We start from the raw sequence: 16564 nt of genomic DNA, 5'->3' as shown, positions 1-16564 counted from the left end.
TCTGAGATGAAAGCATGTGTCTGCAGGAAAACTTGTACGAAAACGTTCCTCGCAGTTTTGTCTGTAATTGCCACAAATTGTCAACATCCCAAATGCCCACCAACTGGAGAAAGAATAAACTCAAGCACATTATATCTAAACAGTAGAAAACTATGCAGCCATAAGAGAAGCAAACTACAGACCCACGAGGTCACGTGGAGCCCCCCAGGCGTCGCGCTGGGCGTGAGAAGCCTGACACCGGCAAGCATAGCCTGCGGGGTTCCATGTACGTGAACTCCAGCAGCCGACAGAACTTCCGACGGCGGCGGAAATCAGAACAGGGTCTGCCTGGGCGGGTGCCAGGAACGGGACCAGACTTGGCGGGGCCGGTGAGAGGCTGTCCCGGCTGATGGAAATGTCTGACACCTCCAGACAGGTGTGCGGTACACGGGTGTATACAGTTGTCAAAACTCATCAAACTGCGCTCTTGAGATCTGTGTGCTGCCTCTCATTTCAGAGAAAAGGAAAAGCTAATTAGAAGCGCTGGTGTTTGCCGAGTGGGGTCTTCACTGGATGGGCCATTGCCTCAGGGACCATGCAGGGTCAGAGGGTTGAGTCTTTTCACGAGGAAAGGTCAGTTTCCCTGAAATGATCTCTGACCTCTTGCTCTTGTGAAGACAAGGTCTGGCGGCCGGTTTTCTAGCAGGTACAAGGAGGAATAAGGCAATGGATCATCATACCGAGTGTGACCTCCTGCTGTCGGTCCCCCATCTTCATGTCCCTGGTACCCCCAGTGCTTTACCCTGGCTATGGTCTGAAAATTTGTGTCTCCCCCAAATTCCTATGTTGGCATCCTAATGTCCGATGGGATGGTCATTGGAAGTGGAGCTTTTGGGACATGCCCCCTCCCTCCCTCCCATGTCGTCCTGCCCTTATGAATGGCATCAGTGCCCTTGGAAGGGAGACCCCAGAGGGCTCCCTTGTCCCACCATGTGAGGACACAGTGAGCAGGTGCTGTGGACCAGGGAGAGAGCCCTCCCCAGAGCACGACCATGTGCAAGCTTTGATGTGGGACCTCCAGCTTCCAGAACTGTGAGAAATAAATTTCTGCTGTTTAGAAGCCACTCAGGCTGGGTATTTTGCAATAGCAGCTTGGAGGAACAAAGACAGTCCTCTTTTGAAAATAAACCTCAGGTTTTCTGCTGGGCTCAGCGCAAGGCAATCGCTCAGACGAGCGAGCAGGGGAGGGAGACTAACCTCTCTTGCTTCAAATAATCCTCCTCCTCTCCCACTTCTGGAAGTACCTGGTGCCACCAATTTCTGAGGGGTTTTCGTTTGTTTGTTTTCGGTTTTTGTTTTTGTTTTTTTGTTCCTCAGCTTTCCACGCTGCCAGCTGCGTTCCAGCCTGCTCAGCCCTGCCACGGCTCACTCACAAGTTTTCCAGCTTCTAAAACACTGGTTTCCGCTCCTTTTCCCTTGGTACTTGAGACTGATGCCTTTCCGGTAATCTTTACCATCGTTTACTGAGCTTTCAAGAAGAGACAAGTGTACACATATGTGTCTACACCACTGCCTCTTTCCCAGGAGGCCCAGCCTTCTGTTCTGCCATCAGTGGTTCAGCTTTTATCCTCATGGTTGCAACAGGGCTGCTCCTGCTCTGGGTATCAAATCCACATCCCAGGCAGACTGAGAATACCCCCTTTGATAGGAAAGCAAGCCGATTCTCTTCCTCTTACGTCACATGGCCGCTCCTAGCTGCAAGGGAGCCCCATAACATCTCCTGTTGGGTGGGCTCATCGACACCTCAACAAAACACGTTCTGTTCACGGCGGAAAAGGGATATTTTCACATCCTGAGTCAACCACTGAACCTGGAGGGAATGGAGCGTGTGACTGGCCGGCCTGGGTCTTCTGCCCACTCTGGTGACACCAGAGTAGGACCAGGATCAGCCAGCACTGGGGGGCGGGGGGTTGATTCCCCCAAAGAAAACGTGTTCCTGGGCAGCCGTCATGGTGCACCTGAGCCCTGCATGGCGTCCAGTCTGCTCCCCACCCCCATCCCGTCTCGAACTCAGAGCCGCCCCTGTCCAAGCCCGGGGTGGGGGCTGCGAGGGGAGGGCCTGCACTTTGCTGAGCCACACAGAACACTGACCTCAGACCTCTGCGCCGATGATCTCACCCGTTTCCCAAGGAGGCAACGTTCCTGAGCGTCGGCCGAGATGCTAACAATAGCCAGGCGTGGTGCGGCCTGATTGCAGCCACTAAAAATAGCAGCTCATTCCAAAGCCTCATCAGGGGAGAAAGGGCGATGAAAGCAGGTTTGCAGGAGTGGGGGGAGACGGGGAGGTGCAGAGAGGGTCTGGACCCTGACGCCGGAGTCTCAAGAGCTGTGGCCATCTAGGAACACCAGATCTGCCAGGTGCCATCCCCTGTCAAAGATGCCCCCGGCCACGGGCAGCTGGCCACGGGCAGCTGGCCACGGCGTGCTGGGTGGCCCCTTGGTTCCCTCCCTCCTGCGTCGGCAGATGTCTGCTGCTGGGAGCTTGGCGGGCCCCGGGAAGCAGGAGAGAGTGCCACGTCCTCTAAGATCCCACCACACGACCGGGCCCAACCCTCCCGCAGCCTCATGTCACAGACCCGTTGCCATCACCCTGCACGTTTTACAGATGACAAGACCTCGTCTCCGCCATCCTGCAATGTCCTTCCAAGGTCTGGCCCACAGCCAGCCTGCCTGGGATCAAATCCCACTTCTGCCCCATATTGGCTGTCGACCTTCAGCAAGTGTCATGCCCTTTCTGGGCCTCAGGGCCCTCATCTGTTAAATGGGGAAACAAAAGGTACCCCCTCCTGGGGTATTAGGAGGACGGAGTGACGTGATCCCCCTGCAGAGCTTGACCCTGGGCCGGGCAGGTAGGGCACGCGAAGCAAGGGCTAGCTCCCACTGTCACCGTTCACACTGTGGGCCTGTGGCCACACGGCTGTAAGGGTGGCACCAGGATTTGGATGCAGGCCTCTCCCGGCCCAGAGTCAGGACACTTTCCCATGATGCAACCGCAGGGTCTGGAGCTGGAGGTGACACTGGGGGGGGGGGGGGGGGGGGGGCACGGGGGGGGCGGGGGGCGGTCTGCAGTCTTGGCTTTAAACCCAGAGCCTCCCATCCAGCGGCCAAGACCCTGAGTGCTCCCAGCCTTGAACTTCAAACCCCCTTCTCCATGAGGGGCCCCACCTCCAGGGATCAGGAGACCCAGAGGCATCTCCATAGCTTCTGCAGATGGCACGTAGCAAAGCTGTCTCAGGAAGTAGTGTCAGGGGAGGGGCGTGTGGCCTCCCTAGGAAGCCCACTGACAGCCCCAAGTAAGCACTGGGCACATCTGAGCCCACCCTCCACAGAGGCCGTGTCCCCAACCGTGTGTCTAGCCGGGGGCCGCGGCGCAGAGGCTCACTCTGGGGCATGGCTGCGGGGGGACACGGGGGACCTTGGAGAGCTTCCCCTCCTGCCATGGCACCCACTGCCCCAGCGCCTGGGTCCTGAGGCCGGCAAGCAGCCAGTGCTCAGGGAGCAGCGAACAATCCCACGCCAGCCGCCAACAGGGCGGGACTCAGCGTTCCCACTCCCTCCCGCACCCCAGCCATGGCTCTCTGAGGACAGTGACAATGCCCAGACGCTGGCAGGAGGCTGGAGAGGCCGCCTGGCCCCTGGCCTGAGAGCGGGGGAACGAGCTGCTGAAACAGATCAGGCTCCATGTCCCTGTGCCCACTGCGCCCCACTGCGCCCCCCACCTCGAGCCCAGAGCCTGGGACGGCACAGGGGGAAAGCCCTTCACAGTTTACAAGACCCTCTGGGCAGTGCCCATCACCCGTTGTGCATGGTGGAAGAACACATTTCTGGGTGACAGGGATGCTCAGAGAAGCCGAGTGACCCACCCAGGGTCACCCAGCGGGGAGTGACAGGCCAGGCTGGCCCCCAGGGGTAGCCACGTCCCCGACTTCTACCCCCGACACTTCCCAAAGAGCAGGTGTGTGAGCTCTGCCATCCCGTCCACCGGGGACTGACGGTAGAATGACTGCAGAGGTCCCTCACCAGACGGACACACCTTGTCACTGTCCACAGCTGTGTCTCAGGAGGCTGGGACAGGCCTGTGCCCTGGAGAGGGAACCCGGCAGGGCTTAGCCTGGAGAGGTTGCCCCAGGGAGCAGAGAGCATTCCTGTACCAAAGGCACATTCCAGCTGGTCCGGGAAGGAGTCTCTTCGAGAGGCGGGTAGCCCCAAATGAGGGGAGACAACCTTGGGGTGCGGCTGGCATTCCGGCTGGAGGGGACAGTGTGATGAGTGATGCAATATTGGGGCTGCTTGGAGTCAGGACCCACTTGGGCTGGTCCTCAGACCTGCGCAGAGCCCAAGGGCAGAGTGGGGGCCCGCGGCCCGAGTCCCCTGCCATCACAGCCTTCCCCCCCCGGGCCCACATACCAGGGCCTGGTCACAACGTGACTTATTTTTACCAGTGGCCTCAGGAAGTCCTCGTGGGCAGCTCTGTAAGCCACGCCGCCCGCCACACGTCCTGCCAGTGCCCGGAGAGTGGGGTCGTGCTCCCCGACCCAGCCTGTCTGACCCTGAAACAGACGTCATTTACATATGACATGTGTCACATTTTATACACGCTCCAAATCCGTGTGTTTCATTCTCTCTGGGGTGGGAAGGTTGACTGCTGGAAAGTTGTCAGTAAGATTTCTGGCCCGTAGGTCAGCCCAGTGTGTAGGGAGGCCCATCCTGCTCAGTTCAGGGTCACGGCTAAATCAGCGGTCGCTGCCTGGAGGACGTTCTCATTATGTGGCTCAGGGGGGAGCCTGGGAAGGTGGCCAGCTCCCTGCCGACGATGACAGTGAATGGACTCGTCCGGACACCTGGGAAATGGAGGGAAAGAATCCACATTTAGCCACCTTTCCCATAGGGAGACACTACCTGTTCCCCGGATAGTAGACGAGGGACCGTCTCTCTCTAGGAAGTGATTCCAGGCGACAAATGAAGACGGTCGCCACTCCGCAGGCCCCCGTACATCAACGCCTCCTGGAACAAGGGCGCCATCACCAGCCCGAGCAAGAGGGAAACTGAGGACAGAGGGGCGTTCTCCACGGCGCCAGGAGCGGGCAGCCGGCCCCCTGCGACCGGTGGACGAGTCCACAGTCAAGCAGTCGCTGGCCTCCATGGACATGGGTCCCAGGGTTGTGGCCCAGGTCGTGAGGACGGGTTTCTGGGATAACTGGCCGAGTTCTACCTCTTGACCTGGGAGATTGTTCCTGTCATAACTCATTAAGCTACACGGTTTTTGCATGTGGTGTCTTTTTCTATATCTGTGTCTTATTGTACAATTAAAAAGGAGCCCTGGCTCAGAGGTGGGACTGGAAAGGGCCTTGAGGAGCCCAGGGGCCTAGTGGACCCCAGGTTCAGATGAGCTTACACAGCTGTGGGGGTTTGTGCCACCTGGAGCCCGCAGGAGCCCCCCGAGACCAAATCAAGCCCCTCCAGTCGCCGTGGCTCGGCGGGGCCTGCAGCACGGTCACAGGCTCGGGACTGGGGAGTGCGAGTGCTTGCGAGCCCTCCTCTGCCCCCAGGCGTCAGCGGCTTGGAGAGCCCCGAAGCCCCCGTGTGAAACCTCCTCCCAAAGTAAGTGGTTTCTGTTTTCCTGAGCGAACTCTGGCAGACATACCCCCGGAAGGCATTTGTTATAATTAACAGGATGTTACAATAAGCCTGATTATCGCTCTTTAATGAGCACCGATGTGTGCTGTTGGACCCTCGCAGGAGGACCCTAAGGGGCTACTCTGTTAGGGCACTGTTCCAAAGAGGAGCCTGGGATTCAGGTAAGCCGCAAGTGCCAGGTCCGAAATCAGCACCTGCCCAGGGCTGGCCCTCCACCCCTCCTGCACTCACACCGTTCCCACCACCCTGTACCAGGTGGCCTCTCCTGCCTGTCTGGCCGCGCCATCCCCACACTTACTCCTCTGGCCCCAAACTCACATTGCATTTCTTTCCTCCAAGTCTCCCTCGGAAGAGCCCCTGGTCGTCCCTTTCTGTCTGCCTGTTGCCTCCCCCGGGAAGCCCTGCCTCATGACCCCCACCCCCATGGAGTAATCCCTCCCCCAGCTCTGGATTCCACTCTGTGGGACTCCCACCCACATGGGGGACATCTCCCCCACCAGGCCTGACTCCTGTCCCTGTCCCCAGGCCCCAGCCCAGGGTCTACACTGCCGGATTCCCAGGCTCAGAGATCAACCACAAAACCCCTCGGTGGCAAATGACAAAGTCCAGGCCAGAGAGGAAAAGCCCCCTGCCCGGAGCTGCAGAGCGAGGAAACGGCAGACCCGGGACTCGAACCCAGGTTGCTTGCCTTCTGGCTCTCGCCTTACACGGTACAGCTCCTGGAGGCAGCAGAGGAGATGTGAGCAGGCCGGCCAGCCCGAGGAGGCTCTTAGCTCTAGTGGAGGCCGCCCCCACCCTCCCCAGGAGGAAAAATAAACCTGAACCGAAGACAAAGTCACAAAGAACAGCTTCGAGCCTGACAATTGGACGCGTCGGCTTCGTTGCCGCATGTCCCAAATGCCGTCCCCGGCGAGACTCGCTCCAGACTGAGATGTGAGCCCTGGAATCCAGGCAAGACCCAGGCTGCTGGGCCTCGAAGGTCACAGGACCCCCGGGTGCAGCCGACCCCGAGGCCGGGGCTCACAGGTCAGCCCTCCAGGCCGGGCTCCGCCATGCGGCTCCTGCAGTCTCCACGGGGCTCAGCCAGCATGGCTGGTGGGTGACGGGCAGTCAGTGATGCGTGGCGCTCGCCCTCCCTGGCTGGGCAGCGCTTGTGGCCGTGGCCGTGGTAGACGAGCAGGTGGGAGGCACGCCGCCCCTGGAATCCCAGGCTGGGTACAGGCCCCTGCTCACCTCCACCCGGGACCACGTTCAGGGTCAGAGTGGGCAGGCCACCCACCCACAGTGGGACGGCACAGCGGAGGTGCCTGGAGACTGTTGGGCTGCGAGAGAAGGGCCGTGACCAGCTGGCAGCAGTGCGGACCCCCGCAGCGACGGGTCAGGAAGAATAAGTTGCTGGGGGTGTGAAGACACTTTGTAAACATGCTGGGGCCCTCCCGGATCTGGGCTCTACAATGTCCCAGGCTTCAGCCTCCCAGCCTCCAGGCTAGCCTTCACAGAGACATTTCCCGGCTTGTTCTGAAACATAATTGTTAGCACACCACTCCCAGATTTGAAGGTCACCCATGGCTCCCTGCGGCTCCCGGGGCCTCTGTGCCTGGCCCGGGCTTGCCAGTCAGGCCTCAACCCCCCTTCTTTATACTTCCCCTTCGAATGACAGCAACAGAATGGGACTTAGGTCCTCTCCTGCCCCAGGACCTTTGCACATGTCCCTTGGCTGGAACATCTGCCCTTTGTCATTTCTTCACCCACAGCTCAGCCCCTGGGCAGCCTCCCTTGTCCCTCCCTGGGGTCAGGAGTCTCCTCTGGGCTCCCACAGTCCCGGGGCCCCCATGTCTTCTGCACTGGTCACCCTGTGGAGTTCCTTACTCTGAATCTAGAAAGCCAGAACTTTGTCAGATTCATTGCCAAGGTCCAGTTGTCCTGTATAGTGCGGTTGGTATATAGTCAGTGCCTAATAAGTGTTAGTTCCTGTTTCCTTGGTCTTGTTTGATCTTCAGTGTTCCAGAGGAGGGACAGCGTTCCAGGGAGGGGGAGGAGGCTTAGCGATGATCTGGCCCTATCCTGCCCCATACAGGTAGGGAAACTGAGGCCCAGAGAAGAAAAGGAGCATGCCTAAGGACACACAACAAAACTGGCCATTCACTCATTCATTCATTCATTCAACAGATTTTTATTAAATGCCTGCTCTTTGCCCGGGGTCCGGCCTGCTTCTCCTGGAGCCGCATCTCCCCTCCACGTGGAGCCTGGGCAGAGGGTCAGGGGTCATGCCCCCTGCGGGCCACACTTGCCCTTCGCTGAGTGTTGGAAGCAGGGCTGGCTGAGAACCCAGACTCAGAGAGGCCAAGGGCTCTGCCTCCAGCCACACAGCTATGAGTAAACAACAGGCCTGGAACCCGGCCTGCTTGCCTCTCCCGGCCACCCTGGGGAGTGTGCACCCCCATGGGGGCTCTGAGTCAGGCCAGGGGTAAAGCCACAGCCACCTGCCAGGGAGTCCTTGATGGGGGCTGCTCCAGAGGGAGAGGGCTGAGAAAGGCGACCCCTGCTCCGAGGAGGACAAGGGCCTTGGTGACTCGTGAAAACCATCTGTGTCTTTCTCCACTTGCTCCTTGGAACGTCACCCTTTCTCCCTCTAGGGGGTCTTTGGGGTGGCACAAGCACTCTGCAGGGACACCCCACGGCCCCTCATGTCTGCACTGGTCACAGTTAGATGGAGTCGGGATGCTACACACAGCCACACGACCGGGGTGCCCCGATGCTGGGCTCTGGGAAGGCCAGGTTCTGCTGCTGAGATCCTGGGAGGAGTTTCTTACGTCATGGGCTTTTCCAGCACTGGAGCGTGGGGCGGACAGAGGGGAGCAGAATGTCACAGAAAATGATGTCATTCCAGGATGGGTCCCAGGAGAGCAGATGACTGGAAGTGCGGGACAAGAGTCCTATCTGCAGGCTCTCGCGTCACCCCCGATGGTACCCATCATGGAATGGGTTGCTATGGTGATGGGATGGGGTGCTGAGAAGGAAGGGGCTAGTGAAAGCATCGCAAGTAGAAAGGGGCAGCGTTCCTGCTTGGAACCGGGGCAAGACACCCCCCTGCTCACCCTGGTCCCCAGGAGGCCTGTGCCGGGCCCTGCAGCAGCACAGCAGAGCCCCCTCCCCCCAGCACCCCTTCCCAGCCACGGCCTCAGGGATCGCCGAGCGCCGCCTCGGCAATTTGCCGGAGCTGGTATGCAACTACTAAGTGGGTGACTAGATCCATTGTTCAAAAGTTATCTTTAGACAAGAGCATTTATCAAGTTTAATTAACGTGTCAGGGACTCTGGTGCAGGAGATGGCTCCGAAGGCAGTCGTGATAATACTAATTTTTCTACATTAATGCCAACTCGGCACTGAGCGCTGCGCAGGAAATAGATCGTTAGTGCCACCACCACCCAAAATATAGAGATGATTTCCCTCCCTAAATCAAATTAAATGTGCGTGGATGCCTGCATGGTGGGCGGAGAGCAGAGCCCCGCCACTCCCGGGCCGAGAAGTCGAGCGGCCGTCGGCTCTGGGCTGGGCCGGGCGCTGCGGCCTTCAGTGAAACCCTCACATCAGGTTGGTGTTTTCTTCCCTGATTCTGCAAACATTAGAAGCTGAGGTCCAGGGAAGCTGCATGATTTGTCCACGCCACGTGGTTTAGCTGAGCGGGGAGCCAAGACCTTCCAGCTCCCCCAACCTCCAGGCGTGCTGAGCCCGTCAGCCGCAAACTCCAGCGCCCAGGGCACGCAGGCTCCCTTCTAGAAGGTGAGACTCGGGCTGCACATAAGGCGGACGAGACCACTTGCTCGTGGAGCTGATATTCTGCTGGGGGTACAGACAATGGGGGCAGGGGAGGAAGGGGAAGAGGGGGGAGGTGGGAAGGAAGGAGGAGGAAGAGGCGGCTGACCGGGGCATCCTGGAGCTGGGAGCCTGGTCCTTGCAGAGACTGGCGACAGGAGACATTCCCCGGGGCACTAGGTCACCCGCGCAGGGTTAACGGCACAGGGATTGCAGGAGGAAGAGGCGGCTGACCGGGGCATCCTGGAGCTGGGAGCCTGGTCCTTGCAGAGACTGGCGACAGGAGACATTCCCCGGGGCACTAGGTCACCCGCGCAGGGTTAACGGCACAGGGATTGCAGCCGCTCGTCCCGGGCTGGGATCCTGCTCCCCACCGACCGGCTGTGTGACCTTGGGCACGTTGCTTCACCTCTCTGTGCTTCCGTGTTCTCATCTATGACATGGAGGGGAAATCTCTGACTCTCAGATTTGGGGAGTTTGCAACCGGAGACACAGGAGGCCCTCAGTGAACGCGGTATGAACACCCGGGACCAGGGGTGCAGCCGGCACGCGACCGCCGGCTGCGGGAGGTGCTGGCGTTCCTCCGGGGCACCTGTGAATGATTTCCAGCAGGTTGAAGATCAGATTCCAGAGGGATGCTCGATAGAGACAGACTTGAGCTCAGTAGAGACAGAGGGACCTCAGCAGGGGCCATACTGCCTGTGTGGGAGTGAGCTCCCCATCACGGGAGAATGGAAGCCAGGTCCTGCCTATTAACTGGGCTCAGGCACCATGGCCTCTGCGATTCCCAGTTCACGCTCTGCCCCTGGGAACCTACTTCAGCCCTTCCGCCCTGAGGGAGGACAGGCCTCCCCAGAAGCTGCCTCCGCGGGGTCAGGGAGGAGATGAAGCCGTCCGCCACCACAAAACGGCCACGGCTGCTCCTCCAGGTCTGGGAGTCCAGAGAGCACAGAGCCTTCAAGAGTTGCTCACTGCAGCTGGGAGGCCCTGGGGCCCACCAGCCCCGCAGGGCAGAGTCCCACAGTCCAGGCCTGTGACACTAGATGACGGCCTCGGCTTGATGCCTCCTGGCCATTACGTCCCTGGGCTTCTCCATCCTCAGGGAGCCCCTGGCCCGCCCCCTCCCTGCACTCGGCTGTGTCCCCACTCTCCAAGACAAAGGCCACCTGCTCCTGGCTCCCCGCGCAGCAGTTCCAACAGAAGTTGTAATCTGCTCCCTCCCTCTGGCTTCCTCGGGTCTTGGCCATGGCTCCCTCACCTGCCAGGTTCGTGAAGTGAGACCAGAGGCCTGTGGGTCTTCATCTTCCAGCTCTAAGTGAAAGATTCCAGGGGTGACCTAAAATCATATTCAGAGTCCCGGAGTCCTGGTGCACACACCCCCTCCAGCTCAAGACCTCCCACTCCCTTACCCCTGGCCCCCTCCAGCAGTGGCCTACCTGTAGGCCCTAGGAGGTCAACCACTTCTGCATGGTTCTGGAGAGTCCAGTCAACCAGCTGATAGAAGCATCTAGAACTTAGCCTGCAGTATGCTAAGAGCACTGGGCGGGGGCTTGGGAGGAGGGTGCTGTCCTAGCACTCCCACAGCCTTGTAGGTGCTTTGGGCAAGTCGCTGACCCTCTCTGGGTCTCAGTTTCACTCCCGTAGGAGGAGGGACAGAAGGCACGAACCAGGTCTTCCCACCTCCAGGTCTCGGCTTTGCTAAGTAATTGGGCAGCTTTAGGGAGCAGACGAGACAACGCTGAGGGTCTCCCCACCCCCACCCCGACCCCTGGCCTGCAAGGCGGTGGGGGCAGTTCTTCAGGACTGGAGCCTGCATCAGTGAAGAAATGCAGGAGGTAACTCTTCCCCAAGGGTCTCGCCCCATCCCTCGCTGACAACTGGGCTCTTCCCTAAAACTCCCCGCAGTATCCAGCCTGGGGACGCCCGAGAGGTCCCCATGTCCTCCTCAGCTCTCTCTGCCTCTTCCTGATCTCACTGAGCCTTGCTCTGGCTCTCTAGCCTTCTAGGAGTTGATCACAGGAGATGACTCTCCATTTCCATCACCGAGAGGCACAGCCAGGAGGCTGTTGAGGATCACTGGGTCCTGATGAACTCTTGCCATGTCTCCTTACATAATCTCTGCAACACCGCATAATGAGTAAATTGGACTCAGAGGCAGAGGAAGATGCTAGAACAGCCATGTCCTAGAACGGGCAGAGTCCTAGTCCTCAGGTACCTCAACATCTCGCCCCCAGATTCCTCCTTCAGGCTGCAGCCCCAGTGTTGGGCTAAAGCACAGCCTGACTACATTCCCAGTCACCTGGCACCGGCAAGGACTTCCGTTGCCCACAGGATGTTCTCTCTCCTTCCTTCACCAGCCAGGTTAGATCTAGCGACGTAAAAGTAACCTGAAACGAGAGAAGCATAAATAAGATGGAAACTCACCCCTCATCCTTCAAAGCTCAGAGGTGGGACATCTAGAACCAGCATGACAACTGGCCACTCATCTGAGACACCAGCATTTATGTTTCTGCTCTACTGTCCATGATACACGGCTTATGTCCTCAAGGTCACCTCTTGATCCAGAATGGCTGCCAGAGCTCCAACCATCACATTCGTATCAGACTGGAAAGAAGAGGAAAAGCAGACGGATGACAAGGGCCACCCCTCCAGCTGAGCTCTAAAGCACTGAAGGTCTCAACATTTCCGCTTAGCCAACACTTCACTGGGAGGCCACACCTGTCCTCCATGGGGCCTGGTGAAGGTAGTGCTTTATTCCCAGAGGTAATGGGCCCATCCAAAGCTCTGGTCTTGTTTGGTACTTACAGGAAAGAAGAGAGGCTGTTGCAGCCTCAGTTCCTGTCCCAGCTCCTGTCCCAGCTCCTCCAGGAACTCCTCCCCCCACCCCCCGGCCCTTGAATCTTGAACTTGGGGTCTGCCTCTGGGGAAACTAAACTGTTCCCTGGTGCGTCCTGGCCAGAGTCTGTAGCTCACCTAACCTTCAGCTGCCCAGCTCCCCTAACTGCATTGAACCTTGACTCCCCTTTTCCCCATGGGTAAACCCAATGAACAAATCACAGAACCCATTCAGAAACATCTGCTACAACCTGGGAACCCAGCAGGGATTTCTGAAGAGAAGAAAGGAAGGGACCTGCACACCGGTCTTCATGTTGGGCACTGCACAACATCGGGGAATGTCATTTACATGGACCCTTTTCTCCTCATGAGCAAGTAAGGCTCAGACAAATACAGGGACTTTCTCCAAATCACACTGTTAGGAAGGAGCGGCCCAGGGTTTGAAACCTGGTCCAACACCGGTCCCAAGCTCCATTCTCCAGGCCCCTACCCACTCCAGCACGCTGCTCCACGAGCACCCTGGCAGACTCTGTGTCAATGCCTGAACGGGCTTCTAAACGACAGACGGCCACTTGATGTTGGGGTCGGGGGACGACATACTGAAAGCCTCTGCTGAGAGCTAGAATCCCTGCAGGGCCCTTCTGGGAAGGGGCCACGCATGCCCTCTGGGGGCCTCCTGTCTGCACACGCCGCCCCCTCCTCCACCCTTGAACCATCAGCTCCTTCACATCAGGGACAACTGGTGAAGCTATTAGGAACCAGCTTCAGGCTTCAAAAGGCAGGTGCTGGGGAGGTTCTAGGACTCAGAGAGGGAGGTGACCCCTTAGAGAGGACGGAGCACAGGGTTAGGGTTAGGGATGATGGGGTAGGGTTAGTGTTGGGGTTAGGACACCGGTCTTGCAGCCGGCCTGGCCTGCTGGGCCTTGGCATCCCTATCAGATCTGCAGAGAGAGCAGGAGTGAAGGACACGCTTACGCGGGGATCCCAGAGTCCTGACACAAAAAGGTCTCCTGCCCCAGGGCAGGAAGAAACAGACCTAGGGGAGATGGCTCCAGTCCTGCACCGGTTAGACAAAGACATCTCAGCAGTGACAGATGTCCTCCACGACTCATGTCCCCAGACACCGATGGGGAAACCGAGTGCCCAGAGCCACCGGGGGTGGGGCGACAGAGAGGAAATCAGACTCCTGGATTCTGATTCCAAAGACCCCCTAGAGTTGATGCGTCCCCCTCAAAACTTGCACCCACAAGGCGAGCACCTTGCTCTGGGCAGCAGCAGAGGGAGGACTGGCTCTCACGGGTGATCTCTGTTTGAAAAACACACAGGGGTGCTGATATCTAGGGGCTCCTCAGCAAGGTGAGAACCAGCCTGGCTTCCCACTGTGGGGAGCCCAAGCTGTGAGGGGCAGAGACCGTTCTCTGCAGTGGCAGCCCAGCGAGGGGGAGGCTCAGAAGGGGCTAAGGCACAGACAACAACTTGATCACCTTTGGAGGCTCTCTCAGCAGGTCAGGGGGGCCCACCTGAAACACAACGCACATCAGAATCCCCTAGAGGATTTAGTGACCCCCCCCCAACCCCAGAGTATCCCGTTCAGATCTTCGGTTGGGCCCTAAGATTTGCATTTCTAGCAAGTTCCCATCTGAGGCTTGCCGGCCCCAGAACCCCACTTTGAGATCCACGAGGGTAACTAGAAAAGGCCGTGCTGGTCTAGCATGCAGGGTGTGGCGAGTGGGTTCTCCTACTATTATTTCTGAAACACAAAAGACCCTTTACAGGTTGCAAGGTGTTCCCACATCCTATCTCACACGCCACAGGGGGAGTGACTGTATTTTCCATTTGCCAGGGACCGGGGGCGGCCAGTCCGGGGCCCCAGGACTGGCTCAGGAGGTGGCTGGGGGGGGGAGTCACACCCGGACCTGGTACCTCTCCCCGTCCATCTTAACTGCGGGCTTTGTTCAATCCATGGTGAGCTTTCCCGGGAGGACTGGCCGCTTTTCCTGAACATCTACTATGTGACGCTTGTGCCTCTGCTCGAGCACCACGGACATCGCCCCACGTGACGCCTGCACCTGACACCCGCAGCAGCCTCCCGGGAGGAGGAAGCTGAGCTCGGGGCTGGCCGGCCTCCCCCTCCCCAGGTGCTGGACTCAGGGTTTGAATCCACACTGCCTGGCTTCTTGCCTCAGGCTGTCCCTGCCGCCAAGCGCTTCCCGCGTGGATGGCACAGGAGACAAGCTGAGGCGCCACGCGGAGCACAGCAGGAGGGCCCCCGAGGGTAATTGGGTTCCCGGGGCCTCTTATGCCGGTGCCCAGGGCTTGGGCCCGGGCACGCCTTCCGTGACCACAGGCCTTTGCTCTCAGCCCTTTGCAAACAGACCACAGAGTCCCTCATTTTCAGCTCCCTTTTCTCAGGTCCTCAAGTTAATTATTCCCGGCAGAAAAGGACTTCGAACTCCAGAAACAAGTCATTTCAGACGGCAGAGCTCATTATCTGCCTTGTACGCGTGTCCCTGGGAGAGCAAGGGAGATTTGCTCGGGCCTGGGAGCGCAATTATGGGAAACGTTGGAGCAGAGCTGCGGTCCGCTCCGGCGTTGTTCCGTGGCCGGCGCCCGGCAGTGGCTGAGCTCATGGACACAGCGGCCCAGGGCCTCAGAGACGAGACCGGCTCCCGTGACCTTCCCCGGCCGGCAGCCTCCAGCACCCGCACCTGATCACGTGCCTTGAGGGCTTGAATAGCGTCCCCCAATAATTCATGCCCACCCAGAACCTCAGAAGTTGACCCCATTCGGAAACAAGGTCCTTGCGGTTGTGCACAGGAGCTGCCTGTGCCCACATCATGTGTTTCCTGCTGGCAGGGCCCCCTGCCAAGGTCAAAGACAGTGGCCAGCTCAGCTCTGCCCACGGACCCTAGCTCAGGGTGGGCCTCCGCGAAACCCTGAGCCACGATCGGGGCCGAGTTGGAACCAGAAAGCCGTTTCATTCCCTCCTCAGTCCAATGCTCCATGAAGCAGGCAACAGAAAACAGCTTTGGGGAAGGTGTGCTTGTGTTTTGACCTCAGCAATGAACCAGGGTGGCGCTCTCCTGCATCAGCAGAGGTAGGGGCAGGCGCACTGGGTTTTCCGGGAATAACAGACACCCGGCAAAAACAAGGAAATCGGTGCCGATCGCCTCTCTCCTCCCTCCCGGGGTCCCAAACCAGCGGAAAGGACATCGGTCTTCCCCCACTGAGCAGACGGGCGGACTGAGGCTTTGAGAAGGAAGGAGCCCACCAGAGCCCCTCAGGGAGCCAGGGCACAGCCAGGGCCGGAGACTTCCGAGTCTGGAAGCACATGGGACAGCAGAGAGGACGAGGCCGGAGACTATGGGACCTCACGCCTCCTGGGCTGCCCGGAAAGCCTTGTCCCCCGGCAGCTCCTCTGGAGCCCCTTCTAAGCGGACGCCTCCTGGAGAGAGCAAAACAAGGGTGCGGGTGGTTTCGCAGGCTCCAAATGTCACTGGTCATGTCTTCTGTATCTTCTGGTGCCACTGTGACTGCCCCTGCTGAAGCCACCAGCAGCCCCTCCCCTGGAGGCTGCTCCAGCCCTGACTTCCCAGTTTCCACCTCCCTGTCACCCCCGACCCGGCCGGAGCACAGGCTCTCTTCCTGAAATGGCAATTGGAGTGGTCCTAAATCGGGTCCATCATGGTCCCATATTCGGCTTCTGAGCCCCAAGTGCCCCCCCCAAGCCGTCGAAGTTCTTATGAGACCCCCCCCCCTACTGATGTCAGCTCCTACTGCCCCCTCATTCCCCTCTGGGAGGTCCCTGCCCCGGGACCTCTGCCCCAACAGCTCCAGCTGCCTGGACACTTGTCCCCTGGCCTCTCCCCTTGCTCTAATGCCACCTTTCAACCATCCCGTTTAAAACTGCCGGCTCCGCCCGCACGTGGGCACACAGGACCTCACATGCCGCTGGACCGTGTTCCTGGCCAGCCCGCTCTGTAAATGCATAGCTTGTGCATGGTCTCTCCTGATGCCCCTGCCGCAGTGTCAGCTCCACGGGGCGGGTCCCCTTCTGTCCTCTTCTCACACCTCCCCCGAGCCCCCAGAACAGCACCTGGCACGCGGCAGGTACCCCATTCCGTCCTTGCCGGCTCTAACAAAAGGGGATGGGGGTCAGGGTGAATTTGGGGGCAAAGGGTGGTTGCCACAGTGTCAGGGACTGTGGCCGCTGGGGCACCTCAGACCCCCTGGGGAA

General features: G+C 59.1%; 1 long non-coding RNA gene across 1 annotated transcript; it reads right to left on the bottom strand.

The window, feature by feature from the left end:
* Positions 1 to 10062: 10062 nt before the first annotated feature.
* LOC132020434 (uncharacterized) lies at positions 10063 to 11817 on the bottom strand. Its single transcript, XR_009404964.1, has 3 exons — positions 11792 to 11817; positions 10751 to 10828; positions 10063 to 10084 (listed from the first exon to the last, which is right to left on the bottom strand). It is a non-coding gene; the product is annotated as an uncharacterized LOC132020434 (long non-coding RNA).
* Positions 11818 to 16564: the final 4747 nt, after the last annotated feature.

Source organism: Mustela nigripes, chromosome 6, assembly GCF_022355385.1.
Source record: "Mustela nigripes isolate SB6536 chromosome 6, MUSNIG.SB6536, whole genome shotgun sequence".
Taxonomy (NCBI): domain Eukaryota; kingdom Metazoa; phylum Chordata; class Mammalia; order Carnivora; family Mustelidae; genus Mustela; species Mustela nigripes.
This window is presented reverse-complemented; position numbering and strand designations above follow the sequence as displayed.